The sequence below is a fragment of the Aethalodelphis obliquidens genome, unplaced genomic scaffold, assembly GCF_003676395.1.
Source record: "Aethalodelphis obliquidens isolate GAN/ISIS:26980383/991018 unplaced genomic scaffold, ASM367639v1 scaffold5, whole genome shotgun sequence".
Taxonomy (NCBI): domain Eukaryota; kingdom Metazoa; phylum Chordata; class Mammalia; order Artiodactyla; family Delphinidae; genus Aethalodelphis; species Aethalodelphis obliquidens.
The window spans coordinates 54,856,423-54,882,072 of NW_020837949.1; the positions used below are offsets into that span (position 1 = coordinate 54,856,423).

The following is a 25,650-nucleotide window of genomic DNA, read 5'->3' on the forward strand; positions in this document are numbered from 1 at the left end:
CTTGGCCAAATCTTAGGCCAGGGGGTGCTAATACTAGTAGTAAGGTTCACTCTTGGGAAGAAGTACCTGAGGAAGATGCCTGCCCACTCCTGGGAGCAGGTCAGGGCCATCTGGACAAGGAATTCTGGGGGCTTAGCCACCTGGGCACTTGTCTGGGAAGGCATATCTCTTTGGCCCCTCAGATTTGAGTTGAGCTGAACAAGAGAGCTGACCCCTCTAACATGTAGGTCCCTAGGCAGCAGTGTTTCCTACTCAGATTGAGATCTAAGACATTCTCAACTGCCAGTTAGAAATGTTTGAGGTTTTAAAGAGCCATTTTGAAAATAAACTTAAGTGCCTAAAAATAGCATTGAAGTACACACACACACACACACACACACACACACACACACACACACACAGACAATCATCACATCCCTGATGCTTTGAAAATGGAGGAAGCAGTATTATTAAGTCAGAAAATGAGAATAATGTAAACCTTCAGAGACTCCTAAGCAGGACCAGCTTCTGGGAGTATGACCTCTGTAGTCACACAGGGCCTCTGAGCTCAGAAAGGTCCCACATTTGGTTTCATGTTCACCTGTCACCTTAAAATTTTTTAACACTTTGAACAAGAGGCCTCACATTTCCATTTCGCGCTGGGCCCTGCAAATCACGTAGCCAGTCCTGTTCTCAAGGGCCATTCACTCAGCAAGAGGGTTTCCTATGAAACTTGTGCACTGTTTTCCCTTTGAAAGAAAAGTCAATAGAGCCAGCATTTCGCTTTCGATTATTTCACTTTCCCCTATAGGCCTGGACAAAAACATAAGGGCAGAAGGGAAAATGGTTTTAAAGGGCACTGGAGTATTTGAAAACCCTGACAAAGGTTCCATTAGAGGGTTCAAGTTGGTTCTTGTTATTCTGGTATTGCCTCACCCACTTCCTGCCTAAGGCCTGATTAAATGCCACCATTTCACCCAGGTGTCATCTGGTCCTTTCTTTTGCCCCTAACCCTATCTCTTTTGATTATGGAGGTTTGCTTTTTCTTTGTGATTTTTTTTCAATTCCTCTCTACTTTAGATTAAAGTTTGGAGTAGTAATATTAAAGCATAATGCCAGGCAGAGATAGGAAGCTCTCCAGAATATCTTTATTAATCCAGGGCAAGTCCATTTTGAAAGAAAGAAAGAGAAAGGAGATTTATAAAGGGCAAGGGCTGGCCTTGGCAGATCCTCACAGCAGGGGCAGAGCCTGACACACTGCAGAAAGGTCTGAAAGGAAACAGAGGAAAACTGTCCTCGGCATCAAATCCCCCAATGACTGACACTCCCTTAGCTTCCTCCTCCTTCCACTAGCCCCAGCCCTCTATCTCATGAACCCTGACTTTGAGTTTCTTAACTCACTATCTATTCTGCAGACTTTCTCCTACAAATCTCCAAACTCCCCCTCAGCCATTAAACAAGGAAAAGCCCCCAAACCCAGCCTTCTTCAGACATGGACGGCACCCAGGGAAATAGGGCAACTGTATAGGTGACGATGAAGGGCTGCCAGCTACTAGCTCAGCAACACAGAGGTTAGGAGCAGCCTTCAGGCTCTTAGCAAGCTGCCAGTCTCCTTCTTTAAGGCAAAACATGGAAGCCCAGCATGACTGACTTCAAACGCAGAAGCCTGGGGAAAAAGCTGGCTCCTCCCCTCTCTGCCTCACACTGTGTGCACACCTATTTCCTCTCTGGGTTATTCTAAAAGGACCACAGGGACTTGGGGTTCAGGACAGAGGTGCAGTCAAGGCTGAAACAAGGACGGCCCAGAAACAGAACTGGGCTTTCTTGACGATGGGGACAGACAAGCCACCCTTCCATACATTCACCCTAAAGCTCCCTCTGGGGCTTATCCCTCCAAGGAAATCAGCCACAGGACAGAGGTACAGAAATGATCAGAATTTTCTTCAATGCTCTAAAAAAACACTCAGGTCATCCTCCTTCTTGGATTTCTAAAAGGTTTGTGTATGATTATCGAGTTTCATTTACTGGATTTGTTTCTAGGAGTGATATTCTGAATATTAAAAACTGATAAGGGGTGAGCACAGACCCATCAGAGCAGGCCCTGTCTTTGCAGCTAGGAGTCGTGGGGACGGAGGGGGAATGGGTGGGCAGGTCCTACTCAAGAGACTTGAGGCAGCAGCCATTTACCACCCAATGGGGAAATATTCAATATTTAAAGTGGGACCTATCACACCAGTGCTTACCAGCTGAATACTAGCTCTATTAACAAGTTTTCCTTGGCTCAAATAAATGTGGAGTCAGATATGTCTGGGTTGGAATCCTTGATCTTTCACTACCAGATGTAGTAGTGAGCTTAGGTAAGTTATTTAACTCCTTGGACCTCAGCTTCCACATTGGTAAAACTGGAATAACTCACCTCTTAGTTCGTTATGACATTTACATGAGACAATATATGTAAAGTGCCTCTCAACTCAAATTTTGCTCACATAGAATTCAAGATCATGTTCCTAAAGAGTGTGGCATAGGAAAAGAACAATAGATGTGACCAATGTTTAATGGCATGTATTAAGTGGCTAGTGTGTGCCAGGCCCTGTGCTGGTGCAACACACCTGCTAGCCAATTCATCCTTACCAAGACCCTGTAAATTGGGAACTTCTATCCTCATCAAGGTCCTTTTTGGTTGCAAATAATAACAATAGCTAATATTTATTGAGTGTTAGCTAGAACCCTATAAGGAGTTATTGTTACTGACCTCGTTTTGCAAATGGGGAAACTGTGATTCAGAGAGTAATTAATGTGAACAGTAATTGAATTGATGTGTACAGGCTGTGAGGATTACCACTGGAGTCAGACACCTTGGCTTAAATTCCAGCCCTGGAGAAGTTACCAAGCCTCTTAGGCCTCAGTTTCCTCACGTGTAAAAAGAATTAAAAGGGTTTTGAATTACCCGGTGTCCTGGCAGGAAACAAATGGCACACTCAAACAGGGAAAGTGAGGATGGTATACAGAGCCATGGGCAGGATTAAGGGAAAAGTACAAGGGATGATGGGGCACATGACTGGGGGGTGGGAAAGTGCTAGCAATGGCCTTAACCAACCTAGACCTAAAGACCCAGAGGAGAGAGTGGGCAGGAACTCAGTGAGAGCTGAGGCTGGAGCTATTGCTGGAGCTAGAGTTGTTGGAGAGGCCACAGATCGACAGTAAAGGAACGCAACCACTGCTAACCTGTAGCCTGGCAGGGAGGAAGCCAAGAGAATAGACACCCTAACTTCACTCTCCTCCTGCACTCTGTCCTCCTGCCACTACCTCTCATCATTGACCCAACCCAACTGGAAACTACAGGACAAGGAAGTCAACTGATGCACATGAATGGTCACAGACAGGGTGGAGGAAAGTGGAGAGTGAATCTGGAGGGGTAAAGGGAATACCTAGCCTGGCTATCTTATACTACATACCCAGAATTGGTATTGTATTAGTTAGGGTTCTCCAGAGAAACAGAACCAACAAGGGGTGGGGGGAGACAGAGGAGAGAGAGAGAGAGAGAGAGATTTGTAAGGAATTGTCTCGTGATCATCAGGGCCGTCAAGTGTAAAATTTGTACGGCAGACCAGCAGGCTGGAAATTTTGGCAAGAGTTGAGGTTGCAGTCTTGAGTGCAAATTCTACAGAACAGCAGGCTGGAAATTCAGGCAGGGTTTCCATGCTGCAACCGTGAGGACAATTCCTTCTTCTTCAGGAAAACTCAGTTCTGACTCTTCAGGCTTTCAACTGACTGGATGTGGCCCATACACATTATGGAGGGTGATCTACTTTACTCAAAGTCTATAGATTTAAATGTTAATCTCATCTAAAAAATACCTTCACAGCAACATCTAGACTGGTATTTGACCAAACCACTGGGTACCATAGCCTAGGCAAGTTGGCACTTAATCTTAACTATCATAGGTATCTACAACGATTTAACCTTTTAGGACATCTCTTTTCTTATCTACATCTGAAGTATGTGGTACAAGCTCCCTTATAGTTCCTAAATACCACAGCAAACTAATGACTTCCTGATCATCACTTCCAAAAGAGGTGCAGGGAAGAAGTCTGTGCTAGGCTATTAGATCCTTACATTCAGGACAACGGAGGTGTGGCCAATTCAGCCCAAGTTTCTGGGGTAGCACTTTCCAAATAATTGTGAAAGGAAAATTGTTCCAGAATGTTAAGAGGTGGTTCAGGAAAAAAATCTTCCCCTGAACAAATGCAGTTGTTTATTCAAGCACTAAACAAACTTAAGTAGGTATCTTATTTACTGGGGAGACTTCCCAGAACCTCTACTGTGTTGATGAACATTGTAAATCTCCAGACGGGGTTTTAGGTTGCTGTTTCCTGAGTTTATGTGACCATTGATCACTTTGCCCTCCAAGCATGTGTAAACAACTTGAAGAGCCATGATTGCAAGGAATGAGATTTGGGAATGTGGTTCTAGGCCCACCCTGAGAGCTCTTCTAATAAGACTGCTGGTTTGCTCTCTGCTTTCCTGCCACTCCCTTATAGTGAGAGAGAATCCTAGCAGAAATGAGGATAAGCTAGTTCTTGGGGGACCCAGGTCCAGGACCAGCTACCTAATTTGTAGGGCCCAGTGCAAAATGAAAATGGGGGGTCTCTTGTTAAAAAATTATAAGACTTTCAAGACCTTGATAGCAGAGCATTAAATCAACTGTGGTGCACTTCTGAGAAAGATGGGGCTCTGTGCAACTGTACAGGTTATACATCCATGAAGCTGACCCTGACCTGGTCATTCACTTATCTAATAAATTTATCATGTGCCTACTATGAGTTACATTTTCTCGTCCTGAAAATCTTGCAGAATAAAAGAGGAAAGTTCCTTGGACAGACCCTAGGGCAAACAAGTTCTCCAGTTTTCCTCAAGTCCAACCAGTGAGTCTCCCATGACCTACACATCCTTGTCAGGTGGTCTCAGGCAACAGACTGAAAGCAAATCAGAAGAAGGGCACCGGTTTCAGTTGAGGTTGGGTTCTCCAGGAAGCAAACTTCCTGAGATAGAGATTAGTATGCAGGATATTTATTAGGGAGTGCCCTTGGCATTTACATCTGTGGAAAGGAGGGGAGGAAAGCGGGACTGGGCAGAAGGAGAAGTTGGGCTGCAACACAGACTGAACAACAGCCGCAGTCTACTTCCTGGGGAAGCTCTAGAGCTAGAATGGCCCTTCAGTATTGTCCTGAGCTGGGACATTGTCCTGAGATGGCCAGCCTTTATACTCCTCCATGGATCGGGGGCAGCTAGATGCGGCAGCCATAGAAAGGGACCTGACCTTGGTCAAGGTGTCTTCACAGCTGAGGCAAACCCTATGGTGGAGAGGTAGGGGCTGTGACAGTTGAGGCTGTCCACCAACATCACTCCCAGCTGCTGGGGCAAGAAGGCCTTTCTTAAAGATAAGTTAGGTGGGGGTTAGTGGCTGTTGACAGGCCAGTCAGGAGTACTGCGCTTCCCACCTGAGCACCAATGTGGAGGACAGACCGGAGGGCAGACAACAGAAGCAAGAAGAACTACAATCCTGCAGCCTGTGGAACAAAAACCACATTCACAGAAAGATAGACAAGATGAAAAGGCAGAGGGCTATATACCAGATGAAGGAACAAGATAAAACCCCAGAAAAACAACTAAATGAAGTGGAGATAGGCAACCTTCCAGAAAACGAATTCAGAATAATGATAGTGAAGATGATCCAGGACCTCGGAAAAAGAATGCAGGCAAAGATCAAGAAGATGCAAGAAATGTTTCATAAAGACCTAGAAGAATTAAAGACCAAACAAACAGAGATGAAAAATACAATAAGTGAAATGAAAACTCCACTAGAAGGAATCAATAGCAGAAAACTGAGGCAGAAGAACAGAGAAGTGACCTGGAAGACAGAATGGTGGAATTCACTGATGCAGAACGGACTAAAGAAAAAAGAATGAAAAGAAATGAAGACAGCCTAAGAGACCTCTGGAACAACATTAAATGCACCAACATTCGCGGAGGAGAAGAGAGAGAGAAAGGACCTGAGAAAATATTTGAAGAGATTATAGTCGAAAACTTTCCTAACATGGAAAAGGAAATAGCCACCCAAGTCCAGGAAGCGCAGCGAGTCCCATACAGGATAAACCCAAGGAGAAACATGCCAAGACACATAGTAACCAAATTGGCAAAAATTAAAGACAAAGAAAAATTATTGAAAGCATCAAGGGAAAAATGACAAATAACATACAATGGAACTCCTATAAGGTTAACAACTGATTTCTCAGCAGAAACTCTACAAGCCAGAAGGGCGTGGCATGATATACTTAAAGTTATGAAAGGGAAGAACCTACAACCAAGATTACTCTACCCGGCAAGGATCTCATTCACATTCGATGGAGAAATCAAAAGCATTACAGACAAGCAAAACATAAGAGAATTCAGCACCACCAAACCAACTCTACAACAAATGCTAAAGGAACTTCTGTAAGTGGGAAACACAAGAGTAGAAAAGGACCTACAAAAACAAACCCAAAACACTTAAGAAAATGGTCATAGGAACATACATATCAATAAATACCTTAAATGTGAATGGATTAAATGCTCCAACCAAAAGACACAGGCTTGCTGAATGGATATAAAAACAAGACCCATGTATATGCTATCTACAAGAGACCCACTTCAGACCTAGGGACACATACAGACTGAAAGTTAGGGGATGGAAAAAGATATTCCATGAAAATGGAAATCAAAAGAAAGATAGAGTAGCTATACTCATATCAGATAAATTAGATTTTAAAATAAAAAATGTTACAAGAGACAAGGAAGGACACTACATAATGATCAAGGGATGAATCCAGGAAGAAGATATAACAATTATAAATATAAATGCACCCAACATATGAGCACCTCAATACATAAGGCAACTGCTAACAGCTATAAAAGAGGAAATCAACAGTAACACAATAATAGTGAGGGACTGTAACACCTCACTTACACCAATGGACAGATCATCCAAAATGAAAATAAATGAGGAAACAGAAGCTTTAAATTACACAATAGACCAGATAGATTTAATTGATATTTATAGGACATTGCATCCAAAAACTGCAGAGTACACTTTCTTCTCAAGTGCACACGGAACATTCTCCAGGATAGATCACATCCTGGGTCACAAATCAAGCCTCAGTAAATTTAAGAAAATTGAAATCATATCAAGCATCTTTTCTGACCACAACGCTATGAGATTAGAAATGAATTACAGGGAAAAAAACCATAAAAAACACAAACACATGGAGGCAAAACAATACGTTACTAAATAACCAAGAGATCACTGAAGAAATCAAAGGGGAAATCAAAAAATACCTGAAGACAAATGACAATGAAAAAACGACGATCCAAAACCTATGGGATGCAGCAAAAGCAGTTCTAAGAGGGAAGCTTATAGCTATACTAGCCTACCTCAAGAAACAAGAAAAATCTCAAATACACAATCTAACCTTACACCTAAAGGAACTAGAGAAAGAAGAACAAAAAAAACCCCAAAGTTTGCAGAAGGAAAGAAATCATAAAGATCAGAGCAGAAATTAATGAACTAGAAACAAAGAAAAGAATAGCAAAGATTAATAAAACTAAAAGCTGGTTCTTTGAGAAGATAAACAAAATTGATAAACCATTAGCCAGACTCATCAAGAAAAAGAGGGAGAGAACTCAAATCAATAAAATTAGAAATGAAAAAGGAGAAGTTACAAAAGACACCGCAGAAATACAACGCATCCTGAGACTACTACAAGCAACTCTATGCCAATAAAATGGACAACCTGGAAGAAATGGACAAATTCTTAGAAAGGTATAAGCTTCAAAGACTGAACCAAGAAGAAACAGAAAATATGAACAGACCAATCACAAGTAATGAAATTGAAACAGTGATTAAAAATCTTCCAACAAACAAAAGTCCATGACCAGATGGCTTCACTGGTGAATTCTATCAAACATTTAGAGAAAAGCTAACATCCATCCTTCTCAAACTCTTCCAAAAAATTGCAGAGAAAGGAACACTCCCAAACTCATTCTATGAGGCCACCATCACCCAGATACCAAAACCAGACACAGATACTATAAAAAAAGAAAACTACAGGCCAATATCACGGATGAACATAGATGCAAACAACCTCAACAAAATACTAGCAAACAGAATCCAGCAACACATTAAAAGGATCACACACCATGATCAAGTGGGATTTATCCCTGGGATGCAAGGATTCTTTAATATATGCAAATCAATCAATGTGATACACCATATTAACAAATTGAAGAATAAAAACCATATGATCATCTCAATAGATGCAGAAAAAGCTTTTGACAAAATTCAACACCCATTTATGATAAAAACTCTCCAGAAAGTGGGCAAAAAGGGAACCTACCTCAACATAATAAAGGCCATATATGACAAATCCACAGCAAACATCATTCTCAGTGGTGAAAAACTGAAAGCATTTCCTCTAAGATCAGGAACGAGACAAGGATGTCCACCCTCAGCACTATTATTCAACATAGTTTTGGAAGTTCTAGCCACGGCAATCAGAGAAGAAATAGAAATAAAGGAATACAAATTGGAAAAGAAGAAGTAAAACTGTCACTGTTTGCAAATGACATGATACTATACATAGAGAATCCTAAAGATGCCACCAGAAAACTACTAGAGCCAATCAATGAATTTGGTAAAGTTGCAGGATACAAAATTAATGCACAGAAATCTTTTGCATTCCTATACATTAATGATGAAAAATCTGAAAGAGAAATTATGAAAACACTACCATTTACCATTGCAACAAAAAGAATAAAAAATCTAGGAATAAACCTACCTAAGGAGACAAAAGACCTGTATGCAGAAAATTATAAGAAACTGATGAAAGAAATTAAAGATGATAACAATAGATGGAGAGATATACCATGTTCTTGGATTGAAAGAAACAATATTGTGAAAATGACTATACTACCAAAAGCAATCTATAGATTCAATGCAATCCCTAGCAAATTACCAATGGCATTTTTTACGGAACTAGAACAAATCATCTTAAAATTTGTATGGAGACACAAAAGACCCCGAATAGCCAAAGCAGTCTTGAGGGAAAAAAACGGAGCTGGAGGAATCAGACTCCCTGACTTCAGACTACACTACAAAGCTACAGTAATCAAGACAGTATAGTACTGGCACAAAAACAGAAACATAGATCAATGGAACAAGATAGAAAGCCCAGAGATAAACCCAGGCACATATGGTCAACTAATCTATGACATAGGAGGCAAAGATATAAAATGGAGAAAAGACAGTCTCTTCAACAAGTGGTGCTGGGAAAACTGGACAGCTACATGTAAAAGAATGAAATTAGAACACTCCCTAACACCATACACAAAAATCAACTCAAAACGGATTTGAGACCTAAATGAAGACAAGACACCATAAAACTCTTAGAGGAAAACATAGGAAGAACACTCTTTGACATAAATCACAGCAAGATCTTTTTTGATCCACCTCCTAGAGTAATGGAAATAAAAACAAAAATAAACAAATGAGACCTAATGAAACTTCAAAGCTTTTGCACAGCAAAGAAAACCATAAACAAGACGAAAAGACAACCCTCAGAATGCGAGAAAATATTTGCAAACAAATCAACAGACAAAGGATTAACCTCCAAAAAATATAAACAGCTCAATATTAAAGAAACAAACAACCCAATCCAAAATTGGGCAGAAGACCTAAATAGACATTTCTCCAAAGAAGACATACAGAGGGCCAAGAAGCACAGGAAAAGCTGCTCAACATCACTAATTATTAGAGAAATGCAAGTCAAAACTACAATGAGGTGTCACCTCACACCAGTTAGAATGGGCATCATCAGAAAATCTACAAACGACAAATGCTGGAGAGACTGTGGAGAAAAGGGAACCCTCTTGCACTGTTGGTGGGAATGTAAATTGATACAGCCACTATGGAGAACAGTATGGAGGTTCCTTAAAAAACTAAAAGTAGAATTACCATATGATCCAACAATCCCACGACTGGGCATATACCCAGAAAAAACCAAAAAACCATAATCAAAAAGACACATGCACCCCAATATTCATTGCAGCACTATTTACAATAGCCAGGTCATGGAAGCAACCTAAATGCCCATCGACAGACAAATGGTAAAAGAAGATGTGGCACATATATACAATGGAATATTACTCAGCCATAAAAAGGAACGAAATTGGTTCATTTGCAGAGACGTGGATGGATCTAGAGACTGTCATACAGAGTGAAGTAAGTCAGAAAGAGAAAAACAAATATCGTATATTAACACATATATGTGGAACCTAGAAAAATGGTACAGATGAACCAGTCTGCAGGGCAGAAGTTGAGACACAGATGTAGAGAACAAACGTATGGACATCAAGGGGGGAAATTCGCGGTGGGGTGGGGATGGTAGTGTGCTGAATTGGGCGATTGGGATTGACATGTATACACTGATGTGTATAAAATTGATGACTAATAAGAACCTGCAGTATAAAAAAAAAAAAAGGAGGACAACTCTCAAAATTGGTTCTTCTCCAACATTTTTCAGAAAAAAAAAAGATAAGTAGGTGGCTGCATCAGTGTCCACTCCCGTGTTTACTTGGGAATCCTCTGAGATTGAAGAATTCAGGATTGGCCTTTTTAATGTCACTGGGTATGAATTTCATAGTCACAAACTTGGGCATGCAAAAACATCGCTTTTCTTATATCTACAACTAGAGTGACCAATCATCTTGGTTTGCCGAAGACTTTTCAGGTTTTAGCAGTGAAAGTTCCACATCCAAGGACAAACTGGAACAGTTGGTCACCCTATCTCAACTCAGTTTAACCTTTTTGATTTTAAATTCAGAGCTCTCATTCCCAATTGAAAGCAGAAATTTGAATCTGGGATTTCCTCAATCCACTGGGAAATTTTATTTACAGTTACAAGCTTAAAACAGTCCTTTCAGGAGTTTTCATTTTCCCAAAGTTCTTTCACTCTCCTCCTTCCTGGGACTTTCTAAACCCCCAGGGGTGTGGGCAACTACCATGATAAGCCTTTGGGGCTGATTTTAGCCTTTGTGGTCTCAATCTTCTGCAGGCCTCCTGTTCCAGGTAGAATTCACCCATGGTTCCTGGGTGCCTCTGGTTCTGTCTTCTTTGCTCTTTGTGTGTGTGTGTGTGTGTGTGTGTGTGTGTGTGTGAAAGAGAGAGAGAGAGAGAGAGAGAGAGAGAAATAGAGAGATATGTCAGCAATTCTGTAAAAACTTCTAGATCTATACAGCTGTGCCCTCTGAAGCCTCCTCATACTAACCCCCAGGATCATCATCTTTTTACTCCCACTCAGTGCTTATAAATCATTTAGTGATGCACAAATTAAATAACTCACAGAATTTCTTTTTAATTCTTTAAGGGAATTTTAAAAAATTAATTATTTCATTTTTGGCTGAGTTGAGTCTTCACTGCTGCATTTGGGCTTTCTCTAGTTGCAGCAAGCGGGGGCCACTCTTCGTTGCAGCGTGCGGGCTTCTCATTGCGGTGGCTTCTCTTGCTGCAGAGCACAGGCTCAAGGCATGTGGGCCTCAGTAGCTGTGGCACACGGGCTCAGCAGTTGTGGCTCACAGGCTCAGTGGTTGTGGTGAACGGGCCTAGTTGCTCTGCGGCATGTGGGATCCTCCCAGACCAGGTCTTGAACCCGTGTCCCCTGCATTGGCAGGCGGACTCTTAACTACTGCGCCACCAGGGAAGTCCCATCACAGAATGTTTTTAAAGTGGATCCTGATTATATCCTATTACAACAAATATCATACAATTAATTTTTTTCCCCAAAGAAGTGTTGAGCCCCCAGATTATAACTCATTTATTTAGATAACATTTGATACCAAAAATTCCAGCCAAGCAGAATAATTTTGATGGTTCTTTTATCCAAATATCAGGCTCTACTCTAAATTTTCACTTATCCATTCATTCAACAAACATTTATTGAGCACTTCTAGGCATCAAGAACTGTTCTCCATGATAGAGATTCAAAAGTGCACAACATAAACAAGATTTCAGCTGTCAATGAGGCTTAGCTAGGAGGAGATGACACATGTACCTAAACATGTGTAATAAAGACACTTAAAACAGGCAGATGTAATACAGCATGACAGGGTGGATCCAAGTTATAATGCATGGTCAGGGAGGCTACTCTGAGAAGTTGATATTTGGGCTGAGATCTGAATGACGAAAAATGGGCAGCCTTGCTAAGATCGGGGGAAGAGTCGTCTGGACAGAGACATAGCCAGACAGCCAGTGCAGAGGCCCCAAGGCAAGAATGTTTGTCATTTTCAGGAACCAAAAAGTTGGCTAGTGTGGCTGAAGCATAGTGGATATGGTGGAGATTGTTTGAAATGAGGTCAAAGAACTAATCAGGAGCCAGACCATGGAGACTTCTATCCAGAGTAAGGAGCCTGGGATTCATTCCAAGTGTGTTTGGAAGTCACTGGATGGCTTCAATAAGGGAAATGACATAATCTAATTTACATTTTTAAAAGATCTCTCTGGCTGCTTTTTAAAGAGTGGTATCAGATGGAGTGGGAAGAAGGGATAATAGAGAAAAAGCCAGAACACCTGTTAGGAGGCTAGCTCAAAGACATCCAGAAAAGAAGAGCAGCGATCACTAGGAACCTGCGTTAGACTCCTTGCTGCATCACTTCATTTTTTTATAATAAATGTAAGTATAGTGGTTTAGACTAAGGTAGTGACAGTGGAGAAGAGAAGAAGATGGCTTTAGGGTATAAAAGAGCTGGAGGCAGAATCAAAATGACTTGCTAATGGATAAATTATAAAAGATGAGAAATCAAGATATCAAAGCTAATACCTAGATTTTTGGCCTAAGCATGTGTATGGATGGTGATGTTGATGGCATAATTTGATGAAAAATTCCATGGACAAGCATCTTTAATAAGGAATCATGAGTTCTGTTTCAGCCACACTAGGTAAGAAATGCCATTTGACATTGTCATGGTGTCTGTGACCTGTTTTTAAATATTTCCACATCAACAGTATGCTACAACATGTGTGAATTTGTATGTATGCAGAGTATGCTATAACATGCATTAATTTACGCTACACTCTAGGTTAGTTGTCCTAATTGAGAATTTGACCTTCCAGGATATTTGAATAACATTATATTAAAAATATCTACTCTCCAGATGTCACCACTATGAGTGCTTCAGCTATCATTATTTCTAACCAACCCCAAATCTTTGGCTAATTAGCATAATGAATGTTATTAATGGGGTTTTATTGGTGAAATTGGTGGAAATTGATGAAATCAGTGAAAATAAATATATACTCATTGGTTCAAATGTTCTAGAGACACTATCTAGACTTTCATGAACAGGATATGATAGTCTAGAGTCTATTGTAGCTTCTTGTGAATAGAGCCTGAGTCTTGATCTCTTAATGGTGCTGTGTTCAACCATTGGTTCTGAGGATTTTGGATGTCAATGCCAACTATAAGGGTAAAGATCCTTTATCTAGAGTATTGTTGCATCTGACTTAAATGAGCATTTCATGAAAGTGCAGTTGAATCACCTGAAAGCACAGAGAGCTGCGACTTCATCAAAATGTTTAAAGAACAGCTTAGATCCAGAACAAAATGGGAATGTCTGCTGTAACCACTTCTATTCAACACCGTACTGGAAATTCTAGCCAGGGAAATTAGGCAAGAAAATGGAATAAAGCCTATCCAGATTAAAAAGCAGGAAGTTAAACTATCTCTATTTGCAGATGACACAATGTTGTATATAGAAAATCCTAAGGAAACCATTAAAAAAAAAACTATTAGAACTAATAAACGAGTTCAGCAAGTTTGTAGAATACAAGATCAATATACAAAAGCAATTGTATTTTTATTTACTTGCAGTGAACAATCCAAAAATAAATTAAGAAAACAATTCAATTTACAATAATATCAAAAAGAATAAAATACTTAGGAATAAATTTAACAGTAGAATTCAAAACTTACAGTCCGAAAACTCCAAAATTCTGTTGAAAGAAATGAAAGAACACCTAAATAAATGGAAAGACAACCCATGTCATGGATCAGAAGACTTAATATTGTTGAGATGGCAATACTCCCCAAACTGATCTGCAAACTTAATGTAATGCCTATCAAAATCCCAACTGATGTCTGACCCTAAAATTGATATTGAAATGCAAGAGTCCCAGAATAGCCCAAACAATCTTGGAAATTAAGACCAAAGCTAGAAAAAAAACTCACACTTTCTGATTTGGGGAAGAGGGAAGAGTATTGACAGTGGGCATGGAATACCCCTTCTACACTTGTGGTCATGGATTTTAAGCGATTCCAGTCAAAGTGGCTGCGTGTTTACACAAACACATCCAGGCAAGAAGGGTGAGGAAGTAAAGGGTGTTTGTATAAGGGAGTGTTAAAGGTAGTTGAGATAAAAACAAACAAAAAAGAACAATGAACATGATTAGCAAATAGTTCACAGGTAAATATTTGACTTTCCTTTATCTACTAAATCTTGTCCCTATGCTTTTTTGGAGGTCGATATTAGAAAAATAATCATCCATATCACTCATTAATCCAGGCTGGATATAATGGCATCTCCAACAATAATCCTTCTCTCTCTCTCATCTTTCATTCTTTACCTTGTTCCACTCTCAGGTAGGAATTTTATATATATAACATCTTCTAATCACAGAGTGCTTTGCCCAATGCTGCTATCAGATGTGGTTCTTTTTAACAGTGTACACTTTCACTGCCATACGTCAGACATGAGTCCTATCCAAGTCTTATTGTCCCCTCCAAAAAGCGATCTCAGTCTCTGTGTTTATATGTCAAAGTCACACTCTTTGGAAGCCATACTCTGGACACCTGGTGGGTAAGTGAATATTGTGCTTGACCTTCCCACCTCCTGATTTCTCCTCAGCATTACAGGGGCCCTCTGTCTCCATTGTTTTCCTAGGACAAAATGGGTTTTCCACAATATCTAAATTTGTCTTGTTTATTTTTTCTTTCTCTCCAAATTCCCATTTCAGTTTCCATCAATTTCAGTTTCCAACTTCTAGATCACATCTTTGAGTCCTCCATCAAATGCAAGTGACTTTAAATAAAAACCAATAGTTTGGAGAAAGAGACAAGAAATGTCATGAATGTATACAATCCATGATGTCCTGTGGTGGAAGGAAGCAAATATGTAACTTCAGATTCTGTGTTTAGGAAATGACTTAACATGCAGGGAATATTAACTATAGAACCCAAGTATAAATCAAGCTATATTGACTAAAGAGTCTAACTCAAAAATAAATTATATATACATAAGTGTGTATGTGTATGCACCTTTGATTACAAGGAAAGATGTTTCTACATAGAAATTTTGAAAAAATAAAAACAGCCCCATTAACCACATGAAATAAAACCCTCATGCTGTAATAAAATATTGCAAACAAATATGTAGTCTCTGAAATATAGAAAATAAAATAAAACCAAAAATTCCATTAAATCTGCAATTATATTCATACTCAACCACACCCATGCTTCACTTAGATTTTGGAAAATTCTCTGGCTTACTTCTTTTGATTTTATTTTGGCTCCTATGTCTTTTTTAATGTTCAGAAACTTTTTAAAAATACCAGTTCTTTTGCTAAGCATTGAATTTGTAGTGGGTCATTCTGCATTTTAATCTCAGTCACACTAAACTCCCACTGAAGAATCTGAGCCTGTCATTTGATCTCCAAGTCTCAGCTCTACATTAACACCATCTTATTTTATACTCTTATTATTAACTAAATAAAATAAGAAGTACATTTTCAGCAATAATTTTTTTAAAATATTTTTTTGTAGCGTAGCATGTTCACACAGCAGTCCTCACATGTAGGTGATTGATGCTTGGTTAACTTAGTTACTTTTATATTTTAGGCGTTCAATAAATAGTTGCAGAATTGATTTTACCTCTTCTACCCTATTACTTGATGCCTAAAATTTCTTTAACAAGACAAGTGCTTAACTAGACACAGGGCTTAAAAATCTGAGTATCCCTTGAGATATAAAACATTGACTTAAATGCATAACAAGAAGTAAATGACTTTTTGCTAAACTAAATATTGTTAGGCAAGAGAGATCACTGGGTTTGTAGCTTGGGGTGGTGTAATGTGGTATGGGAGTGCCTCGTTCTTGGCATATTGATGATTTTCTAATGTTGACCCTATTGTGTAAGTACATATTTGAATTGTGAATTGTTCTCAAAAAGTAGTTATAAACTTTTGTACATCCAAAATCACCATAAGGAAAATTTTTAAGTAAATAAAGTAGAAAAAAAATATGCTCTACACTACACACGTGAAACACAAAGAGTTTACATCAATAGGAAAAGGCAAACCTCCTAATTGAAAAATAAATATAAGACGTGACCAGGCAAAAATAATAAAATATTCAATACTGGTAAAGATTCAAGGATTGTAAATTATGATCAAAATGTAAAATTAGTATATCCTTTCCTAAGGATAGTCAAGCAATATGTATAAAATGCCTTATGAATATTCTTTTTTAACCCACTAATCCCACCTCTGGATTCCTAAGGAAGTACTCAAAATGTGAATAAAGATTTATGTTCAAGGAGGATCATTTCAAGATTTTTTTATGACTCATAAATTGAAAAGCTAAAATTTCCAAATTAGAAAAGCAATAATTTTTCCAAAAATACAAAAGCAATACTTATGAGAAAAAATTTTTGTAGCCAATGAACATCATTTCATACAAGAATATTAACATGAGAAAATGCTTCTACTATATTGTTAATTTTAAAAAGCAAGTTACAAATTGTATGTACAACATTCTTCCAGTTATATATAAAAAGAATCTGAAAGGATATAGACAATGTGTGGTTATATCTGGTTGATGGAATTACAGCTGATTTTATTATCTCCTTCGTGTTCTTTTATAGTTTATTTTCAAAATTTCTATAGTAAACGTGTTACTTTCTTTTAATTTATTTATTTTACTTTTTTTATTTTTGGCTGTGTTGGGTCTTCGTTGCCGCACCTGCTTTTCTCTAGTTGCGGCAAGCGGGGTCTAGATTCTGTTGCGGTGCGTGGGTTTCTCATTGCGGTGGCTTCTCTTGTTGTGGAGCAGGGGCTCTACGTGCACGGGCTTCAGTAGTTGCAGCACACGGACTCAGCAGTTGTGGCTCGCGGGCTCTAGAGCGCAGGCTCTGTAGTTGTGGCGCGTGGGCTTAGTTGCTCTGCGGCATGTGGGATCTTCCCAGACCAGGGCTTGAACCCATGTCCCCTGCATTGGCAGGTGGATTCTTAACCACTGCACCACCAGGGAAGCCCAACATGTTACTTTTATAATAAAAAAAAAAATAGCAAGAAATTTTCCTGGACAAAAGTTTTCACCAAAACCCCAAAATGACTAGCCTCAACCCTGGAGGTCTTTTGGACAGTTTGCTCCAAGAGGTCGTTGGTTCCAAACCCAATGCTTTCAACTGCTTATCAGTTTGTAAGTCCTGCAATGGAAGGCCCCCCTTTTATTTGCCAGGGACACAAAGTGGGGCCAGATGCCTTGCCCGTTAGAGGAATGATTCTCAACCTGGCTGCCCATCAGAACTGCCTGCAGTGCTTTAAAAATACATCCTCTCAGCCTTCACCACTTGGAGATCCTTTTTCTGTAGATGTGAAGTAGATAGAGCTTGCGAATCTTGTGCGTGTGTGTGTGGGGGGGGTGAGTGTGTGTGTGGGTGTGGGTGTGAGAGAGATTTTTCTAAAATTCATTGCCATTTGTGACAAGACTTCTTTTTTTATGCAAACAACATATTTTACTATCTTAAGAATGGGTTTAGGAGATAACTTTTTCCTGTAGATATTTAGCATCAGAAAATAGGGCTACAGACAAATTGATTCTTCTAAAATATGTTATTATTTTGGGAAGATTTTTCTTCTGCTTTGTGAATAACTATACCATACAACACACTTTGTCATTTAGCTACCTTGTCATACAGTATATTAGGGAGGATAAATACAGAATTAGCGCTGCTAATTTAGGGGCATTTATTTTACATGTATACTTCACAGAGAGTTTATGGTGGTTTGACCAAAATGAAGATATGTTTATAACTGCCTCATAAAATTCTAAGCCAAAGCTATTTTGATGATACTACATAAGTGAAACAGTAGGACCCCGACTGTACCCTGAAGAAAATTCAAAACTATTTCCTGCAGAAAAGCTCAGGACTGTTAAGAGAGGAGGTGGGATGGTCTTCTATCTACGTATGTTCTTCTAACATTAATAAGTTCCTTAGCTTCAACAAAAGGATGTTAATCCTATCCTTAGAATTAATGGTTAAGACACAAGGTTTCATGGGTAACAAACTATATAGACTAGATGTACTCCAAGGAGTTGTCATAAAATAAAATCTCAAGTTCACTGCAATGCAATATTTCTTTCCAAAAGTTCAGTTAGAGAAACAATATTTGGATGAAATGGCTTAAATGTCATGTTTAGGTATTATAAAAAAGATCCTTGGATCAAGACAGACATGCAGAGACATGGACCTTTTTCAGAATTTTTTGCACTAAATATGCCTTAGAGGAACACCAATAGCTTATATTGAGAATCTCTACAAGAAACAACCTTATAAATGTATTTCTGTACCTATTTTTATGGACATTGCTTATCAAATTGACAAAAGATTTTTTTCTCAAAGTACTTTTGTTTTAATATAATTTATAAAGATAACACATTCTCACTGAGTAAAATTCAAATGATATAATAGAAATTATAAAAAAGAAAACAAACCTAACCAACCCTACCACTATAATTATCCTTTAGAGATATATCTAAGACATATATATAGATATATATACATATATCAATACTTTTATATGTATTTATACATATAATATATATAGATAATATATCTAACATATATAGATGGATATACTACACATAAATGGGGTCTTATTACACAGTTGGCCCTCCACGGATTTCCCATCCGCAGATTCAGCCAACAGTGGATCAAAATTTCCATCCATAGTTGGTTGAATCTGAGAACGGAAAACCCACTGGATATGGAAACTGACTGTATTCATTGTACTATGCCATTTTATATAAGGGACCTGAGCATCTATGGATTTTGGTTACACACAGGGGCTCCTGGAACCAATCTCCCGCGGATACTGAGGGACAACTGTAGCATATTATTTTCAAACTATTTTTTCTCATTTAAATATCTTAATGAATATCAATGCACATCAACCTTCTCAGTGACTATACATTTTTCTATTGTACGAATGTACCAAATTCATTGATTAAATACCTTATTGCTGTATTACTAATTGATTCTAATTTTTCACATTAATATAAATGGCACCATATTGAACATCCTTGCATGTACTTATGTCTTTGCGCAATTATATGATTATCTCCTTAGGACAGATTTCTAAAAGTGGTATTTCTGAAATCACACTTTCTGATTTCAGGAAGAGGGAAGAGTATTGACGAGGAAGGTGTAAGATGGAATCCCCTTCAGGGTACAGTCAAGGTCCTATTGTTTCACCTATGTAGCATCATCAAAATAGTTTTTTGGCTTAGAATATTCTAAGGCAGTTATAAAGAATATATACCTATTCATTAATGTGGCTAAGTTGACTTTCTAAAAATATTGTCCAAACATATACTCTCCTACCACCAGTCCTAAGACTGACCATTCCCTCCACCTACTCCCACCATTTTGTCAAGATTTTTTCATACCAATAAATGAACAAATTTTCAAATGTATACTGGTCATTCATATTTCTTCCTTTATTAATTGTTCTTTCATGTCTTTAGTCCATTTTTCAACAGGAGTGTTTATTCTTCTCTTAATGATTTATAAAATGCCTTATATATATCAGAGCTTGTAACGTTTGCCAGACAAGTTTCCAGATTTTTTGTTATTGTTGGTTTCTGTATTTAATAGTTTGTCATTTGCTTGTTGGAAAAGAAAATGATAAATGCACTCACTCTATAAATTGCAATTTCCCCCTTATCCCTCAAGACCCAACTTGAATCCCACATCTTTTCCTAAAGCCTTACCTCCTTCCCCATCTTAACATGATCTCTCCCTCTGTAACTCATTGTCTGTACAATTATTTGGCAATTTATCCCACAATGCCTGGTGACACACCTAAGTACTGTCAGTCACACTCAAGTCTTATTTTTACAAGCCAGCAGGAGTTAAGTATTCATTCCATGCCCTCAAAGCTGGTGCTCAATAAATAATAAAGCAAGGGCTTATATAAAGTAATGAATTGGGGGAAAAATAGATGACAGAAGGCACCTCAAATTTTCCAGGCTTGAGAAAGGGCTTGGCTGAAGCATTCAGCCTGACAGTTTATGCAGTTCCATTGCACTTCTTGCCTCAACATTCTGACCCAAGGTAAAGCTCATTCCAATCATGTCAACTCCTGAGACATAGCTATTTTCTTTCCTGCAAGGGCACCCATATTTCCTAGTTTACCCGAAACATTCCCAGTTTGCTCTACTTGTGTATTTCTTAAAAGTTCCTTTCATCCCCAAAGTTTTGGATGATAAATTACATGTTTACCCAATCTATTGCTGGTTCTTATCTTATTTATTTCCTAAGCTAAAAATCTACCACACAATTTAAAAGACTTGGTAGATGAAGATCAAAATTTCCAAGCAGGATACAAATGTTGGCCCATTCATCTTGGTTTAATTAATTAAATATATATGAGCCTAACCTTGAAAGATTAAAGGAAACATTTAATGTGCAAATAAAAACACTTGCTATTTATATGAGGTTTTTAAAAGGTCGTAAAGTGGGGTTTTTTTTATTGTGCTCATGTTTTCTTCAACTAAATTGAGAACTTTTTGGAGTACCATTATTCTTACTTTTTGTACCCCTTCATCATAGCACTTAAAAGAGTACTCTGTACTCAGTGGGCATGCAATAAATACTGCTGTGAAACCACTGGGGGCCTGGAGATTTTAATCTGCTTTTTGATTAAGGTTGTCCTTCCCCTTGACTCCTACCATGTCATCACGGACATGTGAGGGGATAGTATTGATTAGAGTGCTGAATGGGAAGTGGTATCACAAAAACCCAGCTGAATTATAAGATTCACTTTTATGTCTTTGGCTCGGTTGTCCACCCACGGATAGAGCTCATCTGAATTACATGTGTCTGAAAATTCAATTACCCCAAGTGGAAACATCTGGATCCTTTTTTCTTCCTTTAATCCTTTGTCCTGGTGACTCTGCCAGACAGTCCATATTCCTTGTTGGTTTGGCAGGAAACATATAAGGGCATAGTTAGAAGTGGGGGTAGTTGATGGAAATGTCTCCTTGCCTGTTGTTTCAGTCTATGTGGTCACTTTCCTCCTCTAGATACTAGAATCACAGATTTTTATCAGAGTGAAGACCTTAGAAGAAAAGTTAGTGTAACTCCATCTTTTACAGCAGGAGGAATTTGTACCCAGCAAAATTAAATAAGCTGCCCCAAAATATATATGCAATGATAGCAGACCTCCACTTTTTTTTTTCTGATTCTCAATCTAGAGCACTTTTTACCATACCAGATTCTAGATACTGTCTGAATATTAGCTATTGCCTCATTTCAGTCTGTGATACTGGTGCTAGACTGATTTAAACTATAGAAAACAATTGTTCATTTAAAATATATCTGAATGTTATAAGAAACAAGAAAGATTTCCCCCCAAATTTGCCTGATATCTTTAGTAGATGCTGAGGGATAAAACTGACTTCTTTTTTCATGGAAGGTGTCAGCCAAATTCAGACAGACGTGTTTTTGTGTGTTCATAAGCTAGAACAGAATCAGAGAGAATAGAGTCTAACAGAAGAGATCATGAACCATCAAATGCATCTCACCCTGCTCCAGAATTCTTTTCGTAGAAAAAGAAAAGTTCTGGGAACAAAGAATAAGGGAGAAGTAGACATATATTTGACCTGTGGTTTTAGGTTTTACTTAGGAAAAGCAGAAAATGAGATCTTATTATAATTATATCTGTAGCGGATAGAGACAGCCAATTTAGATAAGCTGAATATCTACTTTTCTAAACCGAAAAGAACACTTTTGATTCTCTGGGCAAGCTGTGACCTCATGCAGTGGAGAGGCTACAAAATACTACTGACCAAGAGAAGGGATTTTTATATAAGCTATCGCACATCTGAGAATATTAAAAAGATATTTTAAAGTCTACTTAATCTTATTTTGGATATAAATCCTTATCTTTCCCTCCCCCCAAAAAATACTCAAAGTGACATTTCTGCTTCTAGCACACATTAGAAAGTTATGTGAAAATACATTTGGTTCATGTACACTATTTTTAAAATCTTTACTGAACTAGCTACTCTCAGATGTAAATTGATCTTCTCATCTCTACCTGTCTTAAGTTTCAAATATGACGTTGGGGTTGTAAAGGAGGATCACATGACATAAAGGAAATAAAATTCAGAGGGAACAGAGGAATGACACAAAGGCTCCTTCCATCCAGCAGAAGAATAGAGCAAGAACAGTGATTTGGGGTGGAGAGGTGGGAAGGGATAGAGGGAGAAAGTCAGGAGAGGCAACAGGAGGTAGAACATAGGAGTCTGGTGTCACTTCTCCACTGTTTGACCCAGAGACTTGTGGAGAACAGACATTACCTAAATTGGAGTGTTGGGGGAATGCTGAAAGTAGAGGTGCACCTGCCCTGCTTCCCATTTGGTTGCCTGGTAGGAATCCACTGAGCAGGGTGTTCTAGGCCAACATGGAGTAGGCCCAGCAGTATAAAGAGAGTGGAGGAGTCTGACCAAAGGAAAGTGTCACCTCCCTAACTCTCAGGTGGACAACACAGAAGATTCCATATGCTCCCACAGAGGATGGTAAATGCATGAGTTGAGATCCAAAAAGTCTGCCATGGGGCCCACCATGGTAAGAGGTGAGGAACCCTGCACAGAACTTGCAGAGTGAACTACCCAAGCCTGGGGATTAGATGGTGGATATGACACATGGTCAGCAAGGTCTTCATGAAGAATCTGGATGGGGCCAAGGAAGCAGAGAGGGACCACTTTGTCCTCCCAAGATGGGAAATAAGAAGAAAGGAGCATGTATGTGTTCATGAGCCACAGATTTCATGGTGGACACCAGAAGGACACACATTATGCACATCTGAGAACAGTGTGAGTTTGATTTTGTAACCACTCAACATATAGTTATTCAGTATTTGGTAGCATAAAGTTTATGGTCTTAAAAAGTGGTCTAAAAGTCCTAGCTGATAAAAAGTTGCAAGGCCACCATCTACTGGTAATTTGCTCAAATTTCAGGCACATGATTTTTTTTTTAATAGATTTTATTTATTTATTTATTTATTTATTGGCTGCGTTCCGTGGCTGTGCACAGGCTTTCTCTAGTTGCTGAGGGCTTCTCATTGCAGTGGCTCAATAGCCACATGGGGCTAGTGGCTACCCTGTTATACAGCACATATCGAAGCTGACATTCAGCACAAAATTGGGGCAAAATTGATGTATATTGAATGAACGATTGAATAACCTGTCCGAGCTCCACAGATTACTAGTTGCTACTTTCATATTTTTGCACTGAACAATTATGTGAGACTAATTGGATATGAGAGGAAAGAGAGGAGCCAAAGAGTTTGGGAGGAAGCCATAAGGAGAATTAGGGAGCCATTGGCAGAATCGGGGACACTGAGAAGGAGGACTTGGTTCAAGAGGGAACAAAATGAATATTGGAGCTCTAAAAGTTCCCCACTGTGAGGAACAAAGCTTCCAGTGACAATCAGTAGCACCAACATAATTTGCCATCACAACTGCTCGTACTTCTTGGTCCACACTATCCAATGGCTGCCCATAATTCTGTCCTATCTGTTCTGGAATCAAAGTCAAACTCCAGCTGTACTGTGCTGTGGTTCTGCTTGTCTGATCCATGATTTTCAGGATGTTGGTCTGAATGTTAACACCTACCTGTTTACTCATAGCTGCTTTGAACCCTAAATTTCAACTTCTGACTATTCTGATCTTCCTAGTGCTCTCCTGCCACCCTTGACCACAACCTTCTGCTTCTGACTTTGTTCCAGTCTATGCCCATGAACCTTGTAATGTCCAGCCCAATCTATCCTTTTTTTTTTTTTTTTTTTTGCCCATGCTGCACTGCATACGGGATCTTATTTCCCAGACCAGGGATTGAACCCCCGCCCCCTGCAGTGGAAGCGCGGAGTCTTAAACACTGGACTGCCAGAGAAGTCCCCGATCCATCCATTTTAACGAATTCATTTAAAAAAATTTTTAATTCTTGACATGACAAAACAAAAGTGAAATTTATTAACATTCCACTCTTACATTTCTTATTGACAAACAGAAATAAAATTCATGAACCAAAAGCTGAAAACAAAACTAAAAACAGGAAAAAGCTTATAAAACTAAATATGGATCCCAGCATTAACAGCTGAACAGAGAATGTGATTTTTAACTAACGCTTACAAATTATTTACCTACTTGGACTCCAAGTCATGCCTGTGTCACCAGTTCACCTGGATACCTCAGCATCTGTGGTAGGCAGCCTCTCAGATGACCCCTAGTGATCCTCACTTCCCAGTATCCATGCCCTGTGTAATCCCCTCCCCCTGAGTGTCAGCTGGACCTAGTGGCTCACTTCGAACCAACAGAAGACAGCAAAAGTGATGGGCTATAACTTTTGATATTAGGTTACAAAAATACTGTGGCTTCCATCTTGGACTCTCTTTCTTACTCTCTCACTCACTTATTCTGAAGAAAGCCAACTGCAATGTTGCAAGGCTGCCCTGTGGAGAGGCCCACATGGCAAAGATCTGGGGAAGTCTCAGTCCAACAATCCATGAGGATCAAAATTCTGCCAACCACTACAGGAGTGAACCTGGAAGTAGAACCACCTCCAGTCAAGCCTTCAGGTGAGACTTGTGTTCTGGTCAAAACTTTGATTGCAGCCTTGTGAGATACCTTGAGGCAGAGGCACCTAGCTAAGTTGCATCCAGATTCCTAACCTACAGAAACTCTGTGTTTTAAACTGCTAAGTTTTGGAGTAATTTGTTATGCAGCAAGAGATAACTAATACAGCGTGGCACGCTAATTTTCTTATAGAAAACTCGTGTAATCTATCCTATCTATAATGAATTTTGGACATTTTAAGTGATCACAAGATATTCAAACCAGAATGTGCACAAGATATTTGGTAATAATAGACCTGGAGCCTAGGGAAGGGGTTAGCATCAAGGTTATAAAGGAAGTCATGACAATGTGTTGACTGTCTTTGAAGACTCTGAATGTAAATAAGAAGCATTTGTCAAATGCATGAGGGGAATAATTCGTCTCTTCCCTTGTGAGTCTCACTTGACAGAGAGTAGGGAGCTCATGAGAAACATTTGGGGAAATTTACAAATACATCCACAGCCTCACCTTCCCCCTTCAACCCAGACTTAAATAAGAATCTCCAGGAAGAAAATCCAGTCATGCACATTTTTCTAAGTTCCAAGAGAGTAGAACTTAAAAAAAACATTAATCTCTTATACAGAATTCCATATGGACCAGATCTGTTAGAGGTTCAATATAACCAAGT

The 25,650-nt window shown here is 39.0% G+C and overlaps 1 protein-coding gene across 1 annotated transcript in view; it reads right to left on the minus strand.

The window, feature by feature from the left end:
• MTERF1 (mitochondrial transcription termination factor 1) overlaps positions 1 to 25,650 on the minus strand; it is a 508,137-nt gene that overhangs the window by 251,854 nt on the left and 230,633 nt on the right. The window lies entirely within an intron of this gene.